Here is a 13,731-nt window from a genome sequence, read left to right as displayed (position 1 = left end):
TTTTTTGCTTCGTTTTGTTTTCCCGTGTTTAATACTGTAAATAATACAGTATGAGGAAGGTACTTGTATGAAGTGACCAAATTTTCACATTTGATTGGTGATTTTTGCCACAGGATTTTATATACAGTAATTGTTCGACTTGATTACTAAAGTCTGTGTAAAAGCAATTCAGAGAATTGTTTGTAAACATATTATAAATGTTAGAAATGTATTGGTGAAAACTCATTACAGTGAATGTGAACTATGTAGCACTGTATTATGTGGTTAGACCGTTAAACCACTGTGCGGGATTTTTTTGGGCGAGCCTATGTCTGGATGATGCACTGAAGCCACTGAGCATGGGCCTTCCCCTAACACTATAATAACTAGAGAGCACATTAGCATCAGCGGTTCATCTGCTCAGGCGTGAGTTACTCTCAGCCTTCCGTTTGTTAACTAGCTATGCCTTAGTCACGTAAATGTATATTTCACGTATGACTGTGCAAATCCAGTTAAACTGCTAAAGGGTGCATCCTTTCAAGTATTTGACAGTTGAGAGAGCTAGCAGCTTTCCTGCGAGTGGGAGTGGTTTTGGAGATTTTGATAACTCATTTTATTTACTTGCCTTTTTTTCTTTATTCAAATTTGGCTGGGTGGTTAATGACACTTTCTTTGTTGTGTTATAAACTCAGAACACATTTAATATTGCTTTTCACAGACTTTCAATGTCTGGGTAAAAGGCAAATCCTTATTAATCCATATCCTTAGTAAACATCCTTGTACCAGTTTCTGTGCTTGATTTTTTTTTTTATGTTCCTCTTCCTGGTTGCACTGCTAGATGTGGACATCTGTGGGCCATCTATACCAAAAATAATGGGGTTAGAGGGGGAGCAGGTATGTCGTATCTCTCTGGTTTGATTGTGCTTCTTGCTTGCATCAGGAAGTTGATTGGGAATCTCACGCTTTGCTTCTTTTCTCTGTAGGTTCATCAGGCTGGTCCCCAGTGGTGAGATCTTTTTAAATCTCTCTTCTTTTGATTTGTATTTCTCAAGTATTTGGCATTTTTACATTATACATTATATTTTCTCTCTGTCTAGTATGTTGAGGACAACTTGGCCGTCATGTCCATCATGTCCATCGGCTCAGTAGTCCAGATGATGCTGTTATCTGGAGAGGCCCCAAAAATAATGGTTGGTACTTTATTTTAGCCCTGTCTTCTATTGTACATATCAGGAATATTCAAATGTAAAAAAAAATTAAATAGTTTAAATGGCCTTTCTCAAAGTCAAATGCACCCCTGATAGTAAAGGTCAAAACAAGCTGGGCAGCCCTGCACAATCCCCAAATACCATATGACCTATTTAATTCTACCCAGAATGCTCTACTTCAGAGTTCTAGGGGAATTCAGGTACCTGATGAACTGCCGAAACGTCACGAAACTTAGTTTGTCTGTCCAAACTGAGAACAAAGTAGAATTTGTTAATTATTAATGAGTTAAATGAGTGAGAGATTGACAGTGTTACTGATCAGTACATTTTAAGTGGTGAAAAAAAAAAATATATATATATAATATATAATATATATATATATATATCTTGTAATGCAAATAAATGACCATCGTTCCAAACTGTTGATTTGTATTTTTTTTTTTTCATGTAGTGTCATAATGAAACTTACTGCCCTGATATGATTATAACCATTTGTAATAATAAAAAATATCAAATGACACATCAAATAAAAAAGTCCCTACTAAATATATGCCCTCCTAAATAATAAATAAATGATTAATCATAAAGAAACCGTAGTCCTCATCAGATTCTCAGTGTAAAAGACAACAGCCAGTGGGTGTATGAGGTGTAGGCAGCCATCATGTGATTGTTGGTTCTATGGTTAAGTATATCGTGGTGATGCATGTCTGGTTTCATGCAGCTGTTTTTAACTGACATGTTTCCACTTGGTTAGTCCGGTCAATCTTGCTTAAGCGTTATTTCAGTAAGCCGGTTTGTAAATCTCTGCCAGCTGGTGTACAATAACTGATGCTTCTTAACAATCTCTTTGTGATTAACTTTAGTGCAATTAAATAAATAAAGAAAAAAGACCTGTGTTCCAGTGGTAGCTAAAACCAGGTCAGCATTAGCTTCCTGCCACAATAAAACTCTACGAAGCAGAAGTACTGCTTTCAAAATTAAAAAAAAGGGTTCCGCTCTAATAGGACAACACAATGCACATATGACTTTTAGCGGAACTTGGATTAAATGTTGAACAACAACAAAAAAAAAAAAATGCATTTTATGACATTCATCTTTCTTTGTGGACCAGACCTGAAAGTATTACTTTTTTAAAGTGTTTTATACTTTAGACGGGTGTCATGTTCCACGGTGAGATGCTCCGATGCAATGAGAGCACATGGCTCTGTTTATCTCAAGCACTAAGTTAAGTTTCGACCGGATGGGTTTCACTTCCGTGAACCCTGCATTTTAACCACTGTCTGATATCGAAGTGTCTCATCTGTGAGGAGGACTGGTTTCCTTTACTGTGTGTTTCACAGGTGGCTTGAATATAGCTTCCTTTAGAGTTGAGAGAGAGTGTAGAGCTTTATTGATACACATACGGGAGCTGAATGACTTTTGCTGTAGAACTTCAGCTACACGGAAATAATCTATATGACAAACAATAGCCGTTTTCAAGCACATTCATCTGATAAACTTAATAATAAATCAGGTGGGAAGAGCTATTGTTGTTTTTCTGTGCTTTTTTTATTTCAGGAAGTAACACTGTGTGATTCAAGGCAAGTTGACGTGTTGTCTAGTGTTTTGTGAACATCAAATCAAATGCACAGCTCGCTTTTTTTTGTTTTGGGGATGCACCTGAATACAAACGGAAAGAAGGTTAAAGGACAGAAGGTCATAAGGCTTCAAATTCAGGACATTCTTGTTTAAAAATAAAATAAAATAAACTATTTTTTAATGTTTATAAAATGTAAACAAGTAAATGCAAGGTTACAGTGACATTTGCATGTACCTTTTTTACCCATTTAGTCCCGAGTGCTCTTTTTTTGGAAGGCGGTAACTGTGTGTTGTCATTTGGGTGGAGGGTTTGGCAGGACAGTGATTGTTATGCAACACAAATGCCTTTGTGTGATACGTTTGGTTTGGTGTCATAACAAATGTATAATATTGCAGTGTTAGCTGTGTATTTACTCTGTTGGGTACTCTGTTCCCTACTGTATGTGGATTCTATTTACTTTAGAGTTGTGGGAAAGGCTTATTGTAAGTTACTCTGGCCTCGTCTGCCTGGAACAGGCATCAGAAAAACAGGATTATACTCTCTAGCTCAAGACCATAACTAAAATGTATGAAACAAATGGCACTGCATACAACAACAAACATGATGCAACCCATGATGTCTGATTCATAAACAGCTGACTCTTGTGAACAGGTACTTTTTAAAAAATTCACACAACTGCCTCACTAGTGAGTTAATGGAAATAATCTGGCTCATTCAGTCCATACTTAATTACAAATTTAAATGGTATTAAAAAGCATTCAGATGTTTGTCACTGGACATCTGCCTTGCACCTTCTATTGTAACTTTTAAAACAATGTTGAGAACATATCCCAGGCATTCTAACTGACTAGCTATGTTTTATTGTTTTATAGGTTTTCCTGCTTGTCTTATGTTTTAACTTTGATTCTGTTCAGCACTTTGGCCTGCTTTGCTGAGATAAATGTGCTGTATAAAAAAAAAACTTTACTTACTTAATTGCCAAGGTAAAAATGGTTATTATTTAACATAAGAGGGTGTATTGTTGAATTAAGGGAAAGTTAAGGGAAGTTTAGTTTTAACCATACAAATTCATTCATTGTGGTGCACATCAAGTGTCAAAACACTAGTGTACAAAAAAAAAGGATTTTAAGTCGTCTTGAGTTGCAAAATGGTTCGCTTTTCTGATTTTCATGGAGATTGCATCAGACATAAGACTGGAGTGCTAGACAGTGCAGTTTTTTTGCAACATGATATTTTCATTTCCTACGAAGTTGCTTTGAAACAATACGTGTTGTGGAAAGGCCTTTACAGACAAATGGGAACTAAACTGAACTGAATTCGGGGACATGTTTGTTATGGTGCATTGTTACATTTTCAGTCTTTTGTTAATGTTTAGGCATGATAAAAGAGTTTCTGAGGGATGTGGACTGGGGAGAAGTGGATTATCTGATCATAGCCATGCCTCCAGGAACATCTGATGAGCATTTGTCCATGGTGCGGTATCTCAGCGGCACTGGCATCGATGGAGCCGTTATCATCACCACCACCCCACAGGTGAACAGCTACTCAAAGACATGTGAAACGCTGTGCATGTTCCAGGAAGTTGCTTTTACATCTTGTGATCTGCTTTGCATTATAAAAATAAAATATCAAAAAAAGATTCAAACGAAAAGATTTGCATAGAAAAAAACAGATGAATTGACGTGTGAGGAACAAGATGCTTTCACACTTTACTGAAAGTTAAAAAAAAAATTTGATTTCCTGCACACTAACAGTGAAGTGGAACTCAGTGGTGTGAACAATTTATAAAAAAGAAAAACAAGTTATTTATGTCTCCACACGAGTTGCACTTCTTAGCTGTGCACATGCTGAAAGAAGCCATCAACACATTTTTCAGAGCTAAGCATTTGAGCTTTGCCGTTAATTTTTAATCAAAGAGGATAAATGTTTAGAGGCTTTCACTGAAACTCTGTGATAGGTCACATAAATGCACTAAAACTTTCTTAAAGGTATAGTTCACCCAAAAATGACAATTTGATGTGCTTACTCCCAAGGCATCCAGGATGTAGGTGACTTTGTTTCTTCAGTAGAACACAAACAAGAGATTTTTAACTCAAACTGTTGCAGTCTATCAGTCCTATAATATTAGTGGATGGGAATCACAGCTTCGAGAGTCCTATACACAAACAAAACCAAATGACGTGCTCAGGACAGCGGGAAAAATCAGAGGTAAAAAAAAACCAAAACAATATAAATACTGTTCACTCTCTTGCACAGACCGATCATTTGTGTCTTTAACCCTTGTGGAGTTTTTGGTCATTTCTGACCGTAATATTTTAAGTTTCGAAATGTCAAAATTCACAGCTCCATTGGAATGTTATGAAATGCAGTGACTTTTATGGCACTTGGGATGTGAAGACACAAAAAATGTAGGGGATGATTCGAACAGTCTAAGTGGGCGGAAAAAAATAGTAACACTCAAGGTCTTTGGTCAAAAATTACCGGCCACAGGAAATGAACGGAAAATAGACAAAAACACAACAATTCAGAGAATGTTTGTGTACACAATCTACAAATCGATCACAAAACTGAAAAAAAGTGCACAGTAGTGAAGGGATGACACTATAAAAAAAAACATCAAGAGTGTGATATTGACATATCCAATCACACACACACACATAATTACACATAGACACCTATGAACTACTGTGTCTGTAATACGGAGCAAAGTTTTGAGAATGAGAAATCCATTCAATAATTCAGTCATAATGCAGAAAAATCTCACAGCAGTGAAGGTATGACGCTCTAAATCATCACACATGCACACGCATGCATACACACACACACACACACACCCATGACCTGCTGTCAGTAAAACAACGATGAGAAGCATTTTTTTTATTTTTTATTTTTTGCAGAAGCTCTGTGGCAAGAGCATAAGTAGTAAAAAAAAAAAAAAAATGGCACAGAATAGTATGTTCCTGAAGGCCATGCATCGTGTTATTCACTATTTGCTTGTCCAGGTTTTTCTAATGACCAAAGACTGTACATAAATGGAAGTCTCTCTACCCATTTTCCCCAAATCTCTCGGACAGGTGCCTGTTTGTCATTTTGCTTTCCTTCAGCTCTTGTTCTCTTGTCATCAAATCTCACAACCCTTGACAGTTGATGGAATGTCTTCTCTCTCTCTCTCTCTCTCTCTCTCTCTCTCCCCCACACACACACACACACACACACAAAACAACTGTAACATTTTGAGAATGTAAAATAAAATGAATAGATTCAAGAGTGCATATCCAGAGTGCAAAAGATAGACATTGTATACATGTCATTGTATACACACTTGCACACACACACACACACCGTGAGATCAAAGGCTGAGGTTCTGTATATAGTTATAGTAGTTAGTATACACAGCAGTTTAGTATACACAGTAGTATACACAGCCCGCATAGGATAAAGTTAGAATAGTATTTATAACTCTTATTTTATTATTTCTCTTTTTTTATTTACTGTTTCATTTTTTTATGCTTCCTGTTTATTCGAGATTGTTTGTTATTGTTTCCTTTTGATTACTATTCCTTCCTTTTGTTAGTGTTCATTGCTAAATGTTTACATAAACTGTTATGTTTGAATGAATTGCATTTTTAAAATTCATTTCTAAATAAAAAAAAGGTTAACAAAATGCTTACTTGTGTTCTCTTTCTATTGTAATCAAAAGGCAAATCTTTAAAGCAAATAATGCATGAAATCATTATTTATAACAAAAATAATATCTAAAACTATACAAAAAATAGTCTTTAGAATGTATTATATATTCTTGATATAATACTTAATATGAGTAAGCAATTATGTCTAAAAACAATAAGGGAATTCACAAGCCTCTCTACAGATTCCTATACTGGCAATAAGTGGTTGCACCATGCACTTACATATTTTACTTTCTTTTCTCTGACCAGGTGTCGCTAAAAAATCTTCAGAAAAATGTATTTGAAAGTCCTAGTCTCTGTTTTAATCTGAAATACAACACTAATTTAAAAATAACTTTGAAAAATTTGAGAGAGAAAAAATCTGTACTATTATGAGAAACATTGTTCATAATTATTGCATAAATATTCATTAATACCTTAAAATTTTCACAAAATACAAATATAAAAGAAAAAAAATATTATTGAAAAAAATATATATTCCACAGATTTTTACTGGGGGCCAAAAAAGTTAAATTTCACTTTTGACCATGAAGACCCTGAGTGTGACTTCCAAATGAGGGCCGCCCAAGGGTTAAACATCAATGTATCATCACGAACCGCAGGGTGTAATTTGGTTTTGTTTATGTATGTATTTTAGTTTTTTTGTCTCAAAGCCGTGATTCCCATCCACTGACATCATAGGGCTGATAGACTTCAACTGTTTCAGTTAAAAATCTCTGTTTGTCCTCTACTGAAGAAACAAAGTCACCCTCATCTTGGGTTCTCTGGGGGTAAGCAGATAAACATCAAATTCTCATTTTATTTGGTGAATTATCCTTTTAAGTTCAATGTTTGTAGGTGTTAGGGTCACCCTTGTTGTGACACTTTGCTGCCATCACTGTAAATGAGAAGAAAATCAATTTTGCTGTATTTGTAATGCACTAATAGGAATACCATGTAATAATCCTTATTAATATGTAACTATGTTTTTTGACTGCGCCATAATTTTTTATTTTTTTATTGTATTGTTCCCTTCTGAAATAGGAAGAAGTATCTTTGCAGGATGTGAGAAAAGAGATACGATTCTGTAAAAAGGTCAAAATACCCATCATAGCTGTGATTGAAAACATGAGTGGCTTTGTTTGTCCTAAATGCAAGCTACAGTAAAAGTGTTTAGATGCAGTATATCACAGAAAAACACATCATACATCACTGTTGATGTTTTCTGTTTGTTAACAGTGCAGCAAGTGACTTTTGTGTAAAGAAGTTTGAGATTGTCATCTTTTTGTTTTGTTTCTAACATTATTTTCTCACAAATTGAGACATTTTAAAGATTTTAAAGGCCCAATTATCTTACCTTTTTCTTTTTTTTTTCAGGCAGATACATTTAATAGCATCTAGAGCTATTAAGCTTCAAAGAGGATGCGAAAGCACCATTAAGTATCAGGAGAGAAGTCAGTTGGAGTCAATTGATCATATGATGATTTGTGACTAAATCGTATACTTAGTTTGCAGTAAGTTAGGTATTTTATTGAAAACAATACTTTCAATCGTCAAGGATGCATTAAATTAGTTCAAAGACATTTATAATGTTACAAATGATTACTTTTTCAAAAAAATGCTGTTCTTTTGAACTTTTCATTTTTTAAAGAATACAAAAAAAAAATACAGTTTCTACAGCAATATTATGCGGCACAACTGTTTTGAACATTGCTAATGATAATAAATGTTTTCTGAAGGACCATGCGACAATGAAGACTGAAATAATGATGCTGAAACTTCAGCTTTGCCATCACAGGAATAATTTACATTTTTTAAAGTATATAACAATAGAAAAGTTATTTTAGTTTGTCATATTTCAAAATATAGTTTTTTTTTTTTTTTTACTGTTTTTTTTTATCAAATAAATGCGTAAGAGACTATTTTCAAGAACATTTTGAAAAATCTTACAGACCCCAGACCTTTATATGTGATTATAAGTTGTTATTTACAGATATTATAGTAATTATTATTTTTGTAGCATCCTTGAAATGAATCTGTTTTTGCAGTTCATAAAAACACATGAATAATTAATTCATAAGTCTGAATAATCTGCTTATAGAGTTCTGACCGCCAATGGAAAGGAAAGGTCATGGAACAACATATTATATTCTGTCCTCTTTGCCACATGAAGCTGTTGTACAACATAAGTTGACTCGGGTTGTGTGGGCTGCTTTGAATGATCCCTTTGCATTATTTTTTAAGCTTGTATATTCCATTGTTCTTGCATGGAAAAGAGCAATACATTTTCTGTTGAAACCAGAAGTCATTAGAGCAAGGAACAACACAAGTGTGAGGAAATAAAATATTGCATTGTGTAATGACCTGCCACATCATATACTGTTTTTTGAAATGCCTTCACTTTCTGTTGACAGAATACATCACAGATATTTCCTCTGAACACAGGAGGAGCACAAAGAATGTGTGAAGAGCTAAATCTCCCTCTTTTGGGCAGAGTACCCCTCGATCCACAGATAGGGTACAAAGAGCTTTAATCTTTTACCATTCACAAGGAAGTGATTGTTTTAAAACCAGATTAAATACAACAGCAAAATATCATTCTACACTTGTTCCGCATTGAGTGGTCAGGACATTAGGAAGTTTAACAATTCACATTATGTGAGAGTGTTTCCTTGTTTTCATAGTATTTACAGCATGTAGTCAGTGAATCAAGTGTCAAAAACTCCCTATAGTGGTTCTTATGAAGCTTCTGAAGGAAAGTCAGCAGCCAGCAGTTTCTAGTTCTCTAAATGCACTTCTGTATTTTGCTTTTCAAGGGAGAAGCTGTGAGGAGGGAAGGTCTCTCCGAACTGAAGCTCCAGACTCTCCTGCTGCAGTGTCCTATCAGAATATTGTCCAGAGTAAGTCATCCAAACCCTGGCAGGCATCTCTAAAACAGACCTGCTCAAACAAAAGCTGATAAACTGCCATTACTAACCATTCTGGGAATGCTGCTTTAGTATGTCACCTAACAGTCTCAAGTACCGGTTTGACAAACCAAGAATTAACAAGTTTTGCCCGAGGCGAAAAGACAGTGTGCACTAAATAAAGGTTAGGAGACACGTGACACTAAAGGAAAACAACTGCGAAGACATTAAATATATCAACACTTTGATTGAGCTCTTTGATTTCCCCATTCCTTTTATGAAGAACCAGTTTTTTATGGTTTTCAGTGAATCAAGAAACTCATTGGGCATAAGATATTTAATCTTGATTTGAGTCTCAAGAATACCCAAAATAGCTTTCTGAGAACTTCTGTATACAGATCTTTTCTTCCCCTTTTTTGTTCCTTATAGGGTAAGTTCACCCTAAAACGAAAAAATTTGGTTGTTTTACTTACCCCTGAGGCTTCCTAGGTGTATATGACTTTCTTCTTTCAGACTAATCCAGTCTCAGAGGTCAGCTCTGCGCATGCGCTGCTCAGAAGTGACCAATGCAGAATCACATCGGTGAGATCAAAACAAAACAACAGTCGATAATCAGAAGTACGAAACGAGGATTTGCAAAGAAAAATGTCAGAGGATTTTTTCGAGAATACCAAGAGGAGACTTTGCTTCCTTTGAGCTTGTAAACAAATGTTGGTTTTCACGAGACTCACCGGCGCATGTGCAACGCTGACCCATGAGTTACGTTTATGTTTTGAATATGGGTATTTTTCTTAGAAAAATGCATTGAGGAGGCAGGAGGCCTTTGTTCACCCGCCGGAGCTGTGTGAGACAATTCATTTTTTATTGATGGGTGCTTTTTATTTCACTTCTTTTGGACTGATGAACTGCAACACCTAACTAAATTGAGTGATAGAGCTTTTAATATAACTCTTACTGGAAGTCACAGACACCTAGGATGTAAAACACAGCCTAATTTTCATTTTTGGCTGAACTAACCCTTTAAAGACATGGCACTTAGTATATTTCTCTTTATTCGTATACACGGATCTGCCACTAGGTGTATTTGTTGTTTAATGACATCTTCAGATCATGTGGTATAAACTCATACGTATAGCTGCTTTAAGGGGCCAGGAACTGGAAATCAAAATTTCCTATTTATAAATAAACATCCTGCAAAGTTTCAGAACTCAAAGCTTTCTCATTAGTCTAAAAACAGCTTATGTTGAAGGCAGTCTGCCACATGACAGATTGTGGAATGGACCACTTTAGTAGTATGACATACACACCGCCCCCACAGAAGAAGATCAATGTCTGCTTCTAAATCGCTGCCTGTTTAGCCCACCCACCGGTTTGTGCATGTAGTACTGTAGGCAAATGATGAGAGAGAAAAACAAGGGTCTACACAGAACCTAACGATAGACTTGATTTAATGAACCGCATCAGTAAGAACTTGGTCTTTTGTTCACTTAATTTCATCCCAGATTCTCAACTGTGTATCATAGCAGTGGGCTTTTACTTCTGAGTCTACAATCCACCACACATATTTAAACAGAGTGTTCTGATGAGGGGGCCAAAACAGGACAGAAAATAGCCTATTACTTCTAAATTTAATTTTGATGTAAACATTTTTGTTTTTTAATTCTTCATTTGAAAATTGTTAGTGGGCCTCAGATAGCTTTCAATCAATAATGAGAATGGGGGAAAAATGTGATCTGAGTGATTTTACTCACTGTACAGATGCACAACTGTAAGAACTGTAGCTCAGAACTTAAGGAGAATGCTTATATATATAAGCATTCTCCATATATATATATATATATAAATATATAAATATAAATGAATGAAAATTAATTAAAAATGTATTATGATGTAACTATTAAAATGTACATATTACAACAATTTATGTATTTGTGCTTTTTAGAAAACCCTCATCTTACCTGTTTTTTCTTTAAGAATATTTGTTGAATATTTGTTTAATGATGAACTCAAATGCAGCAACATAAAATTTGTGTAAAAAAGGGATCCGTTTATTTTTGTAATGATGTAAAAGTATTAAATATCACTTTTCATGCTGGGTTAATTGTTAATAATTTTCACTGTAGCCAGGTTTTGTACATTTTGCCCTTTTGCTGGATGACCAGGTACTGTCAGTAACTATGGTGATAAGAGGAAAATCCTGCTAGATATGTGCTGAAGTACTTGATGATTTCTTCACAGACATATTTAACACATCCTTCAACCAAGCCACAGTGTATATCTCATAAGAGAATAATTGTTGAAATATAGACAAAATACTACACTACCGGCCAAATCATGCAAAGCTGATTTTTCAGCATCATTCCTCCAGTCTTCAGAGTCACATGATCTTCAGAAATCATTCTAATGTGCCGATTTATTTTCTGTGCTGGAAACTGTTGTGCTGCTTAAAAAAAAATTGTAACCTGTGATACTTTTTTTCCGGATACTTTGATGAATAAAAAGTTAAAAAGCTGAAAATTTAAATATATATATATATATGTATGTATATTTTTTTTTCTAACAATGTAGACTACCGTTCAAAGGTTTGAGGTCAGTAATTTTTTTTTTATTTTTTTTTTTTTTTTTTTTTTTTATTGAAATAAATAAATGTGTTAAATTGTTAAGAGGTAATAGCAAATATTTATATTGTTAGAATTTTTTTTTTTTTTTTTGAATAAATGCTGTTCTTTTTAAATTTATTCATCAATAAATCCTTAAAAATTTGTGCAGTTTACAAAAACATATTGGGCAGCACAACAGTTTCAACATTGATAATTCGAATAATAAATCAGCATATAAAAACGATCTCTTAAGGATCATGTGACACTTTATACTGGAGTAATGTCCATTAGAAATTCAGCTTTGCATCACAGAATTAAATTAGTTTTTAAAGTATATTGAAATAGAAACTATAATTTTATATTCTAATAACATTTTGCAAGATTACGTTTTTCTTCTGTATTTTTGATCAAATAAATGCAGTGTTGATGAGCAGAAGAGACTTCTTTAAAGGTCTTACTGATCCCAAACTTTTGAGTGGCAGTGTATATTCACAGAAATCTGAACTCAAGAAAATAATGTGTAGCTTGTGAGAATCCCCCAATCGCTCACCCCACCCCCCCTATTTAGAAGCGGATTACAGAAGTGAGTATTCGGTAGAATCCGGATATCTTGTTATTTTGACTCAATGTTGTCACACAAAATGGACTGTGGTCTTCACTTGTGCTGACAATAACAAAAATATAATTATATATATATTTTTTATTTTTCACAGAAATCAGAGATTACTGTTCTTCCCATTCTACACCAGACGATCCTTGTTGACGCAGAAATGTGCATCAGATCTTTGTCCAGCCAACTGGGATGTCCTTTAAATTTTCATGTGGTGAATCAGTCCAAAAAGAAAGGACATTGTGAATCGTGCTTTCTGCTCAACACTCTTGCTCACCTTCATAAACTCATTTACAGAGCAAATGGAAAATATTATCTAAATTCCTGGCTTCCCTTCAAAACACAGATTTTAGATTAGAAAAATAATTTGTTATAATACATAAAAAAATGAATTCATGTTGTACATTAGAAGTGCAGATCACAAGTCATCACCCAATCCAAGAATCCAAATTTGTAAATTGTAAAGGATGAAACTGAAACCAAAATATAATTATTACCATAAAGACAATGAGCATGTTTCAGCAGGCCAGGAGAAATTATGTCTGTTATCAGAAAAGGTAATAATGTGTGCCATATAGTGGCTTTTTCCGTCACTTAAGATAACAATTTCTAAATCCAGTCTGCACTAAATCTCTGTTTATATGTTTTCTGATCAATAAAAAGCAAAAATACCTGTTTTATGTGTTACACACACATAATGTATACACTTTTGTGTTGTTTCTTCTTACATTGTATGTCAAACCAACGAATCATTTCTGATATACCGGTACTTCAGAGTATTTATATTATTCTTCATAAAATATTCATAATGCTACCGTAAGTGCTAAATTTCCGGGGATTTCCACTTTCAGTTTACGAAGGCGTGTGCCTGCCAGAGCAGAGTCATCGTGAGGGTCTTTATACAGGATCAAATATGTTTTTTGAAATGCATCCAAAAGCATGGCTGCTTTCAGATGAACAGTGTGGTAGTGTTTCGTTTTCATTTGGCTGCAAACTTACTTTCACTATGAGACGAGCCACTGGCACAGTTCACCTCAAAGCATCGGCCACACTTTAACTCACAGCTGCCATTTTGGCCAAAATAAGTGACATTTATGAATTAAATTCTCTTTTCGGCTTCTCCATCGCATGCCATTTATACTTGTTACAGTAACTTCAGATCTGCACACTCAGTAGAGCGT

General features: G+C 34.7%; 1 long non-coding RNA gene and 1 pseudogene across 2 annotated transcripts; both read left to right on the top strand.

Moving 5' to 3' along the window:
* Window positions 1-852: 852 nt before the first annotated feature.
* On the top strand, window positions 853-7,805 carry LOC113047365 (cytosolic Fe-S cluster assembly factor nubp1-like; annotated as a pseudogene).
* A 74-nt stretch (window positions 7,806-7,879) lies between these two features.
* Window positions 7,880-13,429, top strand: LOC113046974 (uncharacterized). Of its 2 annotated transcripts, XR_003276188.1 has the most exons (4): window positions 7,880-7,948; window positions 8,849-8,952; window positions 9,251-9,334; window positions 12,654-13,429. It is a non-coding gene; the product is annotated as an uncharacterized LOC113046974 (long non-coding RNA). The 2 variants fall into 2 exon arrangements; XR_003276187.1 differs by lacking the exon at window positions 7,880-7,948 and having other exon boundaries at window positions 8,322-8,952.
* The last annotated feature ends 302 nt before the right edge of the window (window positions 13,430-13,731 follow it).

Source organism: Carassius auratus, chromosome 28, assembly GCF_003368295.1.
Source record: "Carassius auratus strain Wakin chromosome 28, ASM336829v1, whole genome shotgun sequence".
NCBI lineage: Eukaryota > Metazoa > Chordata > Actinopteri > Cypriniformes > Cyprinidae > Carassius > Carassius auratus.
This window is presented reverse-complemented; position numbering and strand designations above follow the sequence as displayed.